The following is a 6,562-nucleotide window of genomic DNA, read 5'->3' on the forward strand; positions in this document are numbered from 1 at the left end:
TTTCTGCCGGAAGGAAAAAATTTATATAATTTTCTTCATGTATGTATTTCTTCCTTTTGGGCAAAAGTAAACGTTTGTGGAATATATTCACCTAGAGTCACTCACATAGCCTGTGTCTGTGTGTCTATCCTTTGGGTCTTCTTCCCAAGGATATCTGGAGAAAGAGAGCTAGGGAAGGAATGGAAAGGATGTGCACTTTTTCCTGTGGGTGGTAGGGCAACTCACGCCATTTGGTTCTGGAAAATAAGAAAGACAAACCATTCTGGGTGAGAAATGGGGATGTCTGACCTTGCTGCTTTGTCCCCCACCCCCACCCCCGCATTCAACCGGAGTATTAGGACAGCAGGGAGACAAAAGGTAATTGAGCTGGGATTCTGAGGGAAGCATTTTGTAAGTGAATAAAAGGCCACAGTGATGAGCTCAGTGGCAGAGGGGGTTTCCAAACACATCTCCAGAGAATATGGAGTGAACCCAAACAGAAAGGCTTTCTTTCTCAACATGCATAAAATACTGGGTTTAATATCTGCTTCCTGCCTGCACGGGTTAACACTGGCTTTAGTCTTGGACCCAGAGCCCCACGCGGTGCCGCGGCTCCTGGGCGGCTGAGAAGGGACCGAGCGCCACCTAATGGCGGCAGGTGCAAGGCACTCCCCGCATCCTTTTGTCAAGAGGACTTTTGGAACCCGCTGCTCCAAAGTTAGGAGCCAAAGAGAAAGGAGGAAGTGCACCCTCTTTCCATCCCTTCCCTAGTTCTCCTTCTCCAGATATCCTTGGGAAGAAGCAAAGGAAAGAAACAGACACGTTTCCTTGGAGAAGCAAGGCAGGGCGGGCTTTAGTTTCTCTTGGGGAGAGGATAAAAGAGGGCGGATTCCTGTCTCTATAAAAGAGGCTTGAATCTCCACCCCAGGATGGAGGAGCCTGGTGGGCTGCAGTCCATGGGGTCGCTGAGGGTCGGACATGACTGAGTGACTTCCCTTTCACTTTTCCCTTTCATGCATTGGAGAAGGAAATGGCAACCCACTCCAGTATTTTTGCCTGGAGAATCCCAGGGACATGGGAGCCTGGTAGGCTGCCGTCTATGGGGTCGTACAGAGTCGGACACGACTGAAGTGACTTAGCAGCAGCAGCAAGTCTCATCTCAGAGAGCTAGTGAGGTTGCTGGTTAACTGAGAGAGGGCTCAGGGGTGACCTGGAGCAAAGAGACAGTGGGACAGGGCTGCAGGCAGATGGACAGGGGGGCTGCATCATGAGCCTTGTCAAACCCTGGACCAGAGGAGTTTTCACTCCCAAGTGGAACAAAAGCCCCACCTTCCTGAGCGTTCCAGATTTCTGCTGGATCAAAGGACAACCTCAGTGTCTCCTCTAGACTACCAGGAGCTCACCTGACCCCCAAAGCGTGTATCTCCACAGAGGGACCTATTCTCAGACCTTAAAATAGTTTGACCTTCAGGGCATTCCTTGATTCCTTTTCTTATTTTTTTCCAGTATTTATTTATTTACTTATTTTTGGCTGTGCCAGGTCTTCTTGCTGCCTGTGGCATTTCTCTAGCTGCAGTGATGGGCTACTCTCTAGTTGCATTGCACAGGCTTCTCATTGCAGTGGCTTCTCTTATTTCAGAGGACGGGGCTCTAGAGCAAGCGGGCTCAGAAGTTGCAGCCCACAGGCTTAGTTGCCCTGTAGCTCGTGGAATCTTCCCCACCCAGGGGTTGAATCCATATCTCCTGCGCTGGCAGGTAGATTCCTAACCACTGGACCACTGGGGAAGTCCCAGCTCCAGGAGTGGCTGCTCCACCACAAGCAGCCACCCCCGCACCCCACCCCACCCACCCCCGTCCTCTGCTCACCCACCAGCCAGCACAGGAGAAATGGATTCAGTCCTTAGTTGGGGAAGATTCCACGAGCTACAGGGCAATATTTAAGACCCTTTTTTAGGAAACAACTACGCTACTTGTAGTAGTGTTGTTGTTCAGTCGCTCAACTGCGGTATGCCAGGCTTTCCTGTCCTTCACTGTCTCCTGGAGTTTGCTCAAACTTATGTCCATTGAGTCAATGATGCAAGCAGGTTCCCTTAATGAAGCAACATGCCACCCCCCCACCCCACCCCCACCCACCAGCTATGACTTGCTCCCATCAGCCCAGCCTATTCACTTCTAAGCAAGTCCATACTTCAGGGGAAGGCATGAAAACCACCCTGCTGGCTCACGGAGGCACTTAAGTGACCATCTCAGACTCAGAATCAGGTGGCTCATGGCAAGAACAACTGCATTCTCTTAGCTCCTCTTTAGGACCTGGATTGTCAAGCAGTTCTTTTCTGTGGCCCCAGGGCCCCTCTACCACCACCACCTCCCCACGGTGACCGGGCCATCGATGCATTCCTGCTCTGGGTCTTCTCCTACGTTCTGACTGGTAACTGCAGCCTGAATCTCTATCACTCCTGAGCATGGAGTTTCATCTTGCACTCCAGGATCACTGAGCTCCATTCTTGAATGCTGATCAGCCATCTGCGTACCTGGACCGCTAAACACTAAATGCCCTTCTCTCTCTGATTGGGACCCCTGGCCACTTTCATCTCATCTTGATCTCCATGTGTGTAAATGACTTGTTGGTTTTAACTGATAATGCTATGGTTCTTTATACAGTGTGCCCAAGTGCCTGGCACACACAAGAGATACATGTACAGGAAATATGGAAAAACAAATGTACGAATTAATAAATAGATGATAGTGGTATGACCCAACTGACATCACCCCATGGGCAGCTCTCCAGAACCAATTCATTCCAATAGGTTCATAGTGTGCCCGGACCTGGGGTCCCCAGCCCCTGCCTTCCTCGTGTAGATATTGAATTGAATCTAAGTCAGTGTTCTAGGTCTTCCTCCCCAGAGCCTGTGGCAGATGGTGATCCAAGTTCTGGGTCTTTCAGAAACATCATTCAGTTACAAGAAGGTGGCCATATCCCTGGTGAGTTCCCAACTTGTGGCAAATGTGGTGAGAGACAGGTTCAGACCCTGCATCCCTAAAGACCACCATTGTATTTAGCTACCATAGAGAACTTATTTCTTTGTGCAAGTGAACGGTGAAAGTGTTAGTCACTCAGTCGTGTCTGACTCTTTGCAACCCCATGGACTGTAGCCTGCCAGGCTCCTCTGTCCATGGAGTTCTCCAGACAAGAATACTGGAATGGATAGACATGCCCTCCTCCAGGGGATCTTCCCAATCCAGGGATCAAACCCGAGTCTCCCGCATTGCAGGCACATTCTTTATGGTTTAAGCCACCTAGGAAGTCTCCTTTGTGCAAGACCTTCATTGAATCCTAATAATAAGACTATGGTTATCATCTCATTTGACCCAGGTGAAAACTGAGACACATCGATATGATTACCTGTCCAAGGCCACACAGTGTCAAGGTTAGGCACTGAACTTTTGCAGACTGACTCCAGAGCCCATGTTTTTATTTTCTGTGCTACCCTGGCTCTCCATTCTGTGACCACCCTATGGCTATTCTAGAAGCCCTGTCAAGAAGACAAGGATAATCTGACACAAGCCTAATTACAAGAAAACTCAAACCAAGCAACAAGCTGGTCTTTTCATCTATTCTCTGCCCCAACAAAGTACTCTTTAACTCAGAAATGGGTCTAGGCCATGACCATCTTTTTGCTGAGAGATAAGTCTAAGGTAGCGACTAAGTAGGTTAGTATAGGGACTCAGAAGAAGAGCAGATGTCCTTCGAGAAATAAAATTTTAAGGATATGATGATTTGCTTGGGGAAGGAGTTAAGAGAGAGAAAGCAAAGCCTAGAATGTCTCCAACATTCCTAGTACTGTGGACTGTGTACATGATAGCACTTTTAATAAAGATTAGGAATACAGTGAAAAGAGTGGGTTTTGACAGAGCAGGAGTGGAAGTAATGACTTACTTTTATATATTCTGAGAAACACATAGAGAATTAAGACATGCTTTTCCCCAAAATCACAAAGACTGTAAAAATAGAGGCTTTACAGAACTGCAAAACAATCTGAAAACACCTCAGACCCACAGAAATGTCCATTTACCTAAAATTTCATTATGTTCTGCTCACAGTCTCAACCCAATTTATCACTGAACGCACTCATTTGCACACAGTTTCACATGTGACTTCACAATTTCAAACTTCCACATGGACCTGATTACCCCTCCAAAGTCAAGGCCATGCTTCTGGCCAGGGTGGCCCGGGGGGCACGGTCCCATCTGCCCTCCAGATTCTGCTCTTCTCCCCAGGAGGCCTCTGGGAAACAGGCTGTGGCTGGGGAATGCCTGGCAGGCAGGCCCCAGGTGTGGAAAGTAAGCACAGATGCTGTCTGAACCTCGCCCAGGACGGGGAGGGCCAGGTGGGCCCTGATCACAGCGACTCAGGAGATCAAAAAATTGATTTAAAGTATGAGGAAAGAATTTGGAGTAAAGGCATCACAAGGTCTAATATTAGATGCCTGTGAATCTCCCCTAAGACTTCAGTTGGTAGTCAGCGAAAGCGACAAATGGTACAGAAGCACTCTGTGCAACCCCATGGGCTGCAAGCCTCCAGGCTCCTCTGTCCGTGGAATTCTCCAGGCAAGAATACTGTAGTGGATTGCCATTCCCTTCTCTAGGAGAATCTTCCAGACTCAAGGATCAAACCCCCATCTGCTGCATTGCAGGCAGATTCTTTACTGTCTGAGCCACCAGGGAAACCCAGAAAAATATTAGGATGGAACAACTCAGAAATCCCCTTCTTGAAGAGAGATTTCATTGTAGAGTAGATGATACACAACAGACTTACTTCCATGGTTGGTATCATGCAATCACATTTAGCCAGTTTTCCATAGACTCACACTCAACTCTCTGCTGTTCATGGCCCCCCATCCCTTGCTTTCCAACTCCAGCCTCACTGGAAGCTCACGTGAAGTCTAGACCCACACTTCCTGTTACCGACAACCTGCGGCCATTCCAGTGTGCTATCAGCAGGAGCTACACTGAGTTTACTCTAATTTCAGTGCAGCCAATCAAAGGTATTTCCATAATAAGTACATAGGAGGACAGGGTTGCCAAAAATAAATATACAGGGAGCCCAGTTAAATCTGAATTTCAAATAAACCGTGAATTCTTTTTAGTCTCAGAAGATCTTCTGCAATCATTGGATATATGTATACTGAGAAATTATTTGTTGTTCATCTTAAATTCAAACTAATTGGACATTCTATTTTTATCTGGGAACCCAGTGGATCTCCAAATAGTGTGGATTTTGACAGCTTTAGGGCTGGGAAAAAAAATCCCCTACAATGTACAAGAGTCCACAGGAAAAGCAAAAAATAAAATAATAATAAGCTACTGCTAAATATAATTTTATAAAGGACTGGGAATCATCTCCTCTCAAACTCTGTCAGAATCTCCTCCTCTTTCTGTTTTCCTCATCTTAATGAAAGGCACTATCAATCACCCAGTCTGAAATTCTGGGAGCCATCCTAGACTCGGCCCTTGCTGTTAACCCTGACTCTCACTAGACTAAAAATCCACCTCCTAACTAGCTTTTGAATTCACCCCTTCCTTCTGTTGCACTGTTCAAGTCTCTTAGACAAAATATTGCCACTTCTAAGTGGATCTCCACCTCCATGTGACCCTATTAAAGTGAGCCTGGAGACAGATTCATCTAAAATCCAAATCTAATTGAGTCGCTTTGCTTAAAGATCTTTGACGACTCCTTGCTCCAACGATGTGCCTCAGCACTCTGCAGGAGCCAGCTCACATGGCTCTGTTTGTCTCAACTCTGCCTTCTGTGACATCAGTTGGTAGCTTGTAACTGATCCAGGTGGGAATATTCACACCACAGGAAGCTGACCAGCACTACAAATCGAGGGCTTTTTTTTTTTTTTAACTTGGAGAGCCAGTTGTTAAATATTTACATCCCAGTCCTGCCTAGGTCAGTTAGGATATACTTGGCTACAAGAAATAGAAAACGTGACAGATGACAGATAAACCACCAGTACATCTCAAAACACGGTCCCAGACTAGAAGCATGAACAGCATCTGGGAACGTGTTAAAAGTAAAAATTCTCAGGACTTACCTTAGTTAGACCCTTTGAATCTGAAGTGGAAAAGCAGGGGTTGGGCCCAGCATGAATACACGAATACATGTTCATGCATTGGGTTGGCCAAAAAGATCATTTGGATTTTTCTACACCATCTTGTGGAAACCCAAATGAACTTTTTGGCTAGCCCAGTGCGTTAATGGGAGAGCTTATGGAAGTGCAGAGTCTGATTCAGTAGGTCCAGAATGAAGCCGGAGATTCCACATTTTTAACAAGCTGCCTGGCGATGCCAGTACTGCTGGTTCGCCAACCACATTTTTAAGTAGCAAGGGCTTAACCACAAAAACATTAGTCATTTATCTAACGAGCAGACTAGAAGCAGGCCATGCAGGACTGGGTCAGTGGCTCAGAGACACCACTGTGCCCCCTTCCTCTCAATTCATTCAAGTGGTAGGCTGATAAATGTTAGCAACTAGCTGGGCTGGGGGCACCTGCTGATTTGCAGCATTTTGATTGTAGTA

General features: G+C 46.8%; 1 long non-coding RNA gene across 3 annotated transcripts in view; it reads right to left on the minus strand.

Annotated features, from left to right (window-relative positions):
- Positions 1 to 6,318, minus strand: part of LOC139186142 (uncharacterized) — a 78,655-nt gene extending 72,337 nt beyond the window's left edge. For all 3 annotated transcript variants that reach the window (XR_011569646.1, XR_011569645.1, XR_011569647.1), the window contains exon 1: positions 6,078 to 6,318. This is a non-coding gene — a long non-coding RNA (uncharacterized lncRNA). The remainder of the gene's footprint in view (positions 1 to 6,077) is intronic.
- Positions 6,319 to 6,562: the final 244 nt, after the last annotated feature.

The sequence above is a fragment of the Bos indicus genome, chromosome 12 (assembly GCF_029378745.1).
Source record: "Bos indicus isolate NIAB-ARS_2022 breed Sahiwal x Tharparkar chromosome 12, NIAB-ARS_B.indTharparkar_mat_pri_1.0, whole genome shotgun sequence".
Lineage (NCBI taxonomy): Eukaryota > Metazoa > Chordata > Mammalia > Artiodactyla > Bovidae > Bos > Bos indicus.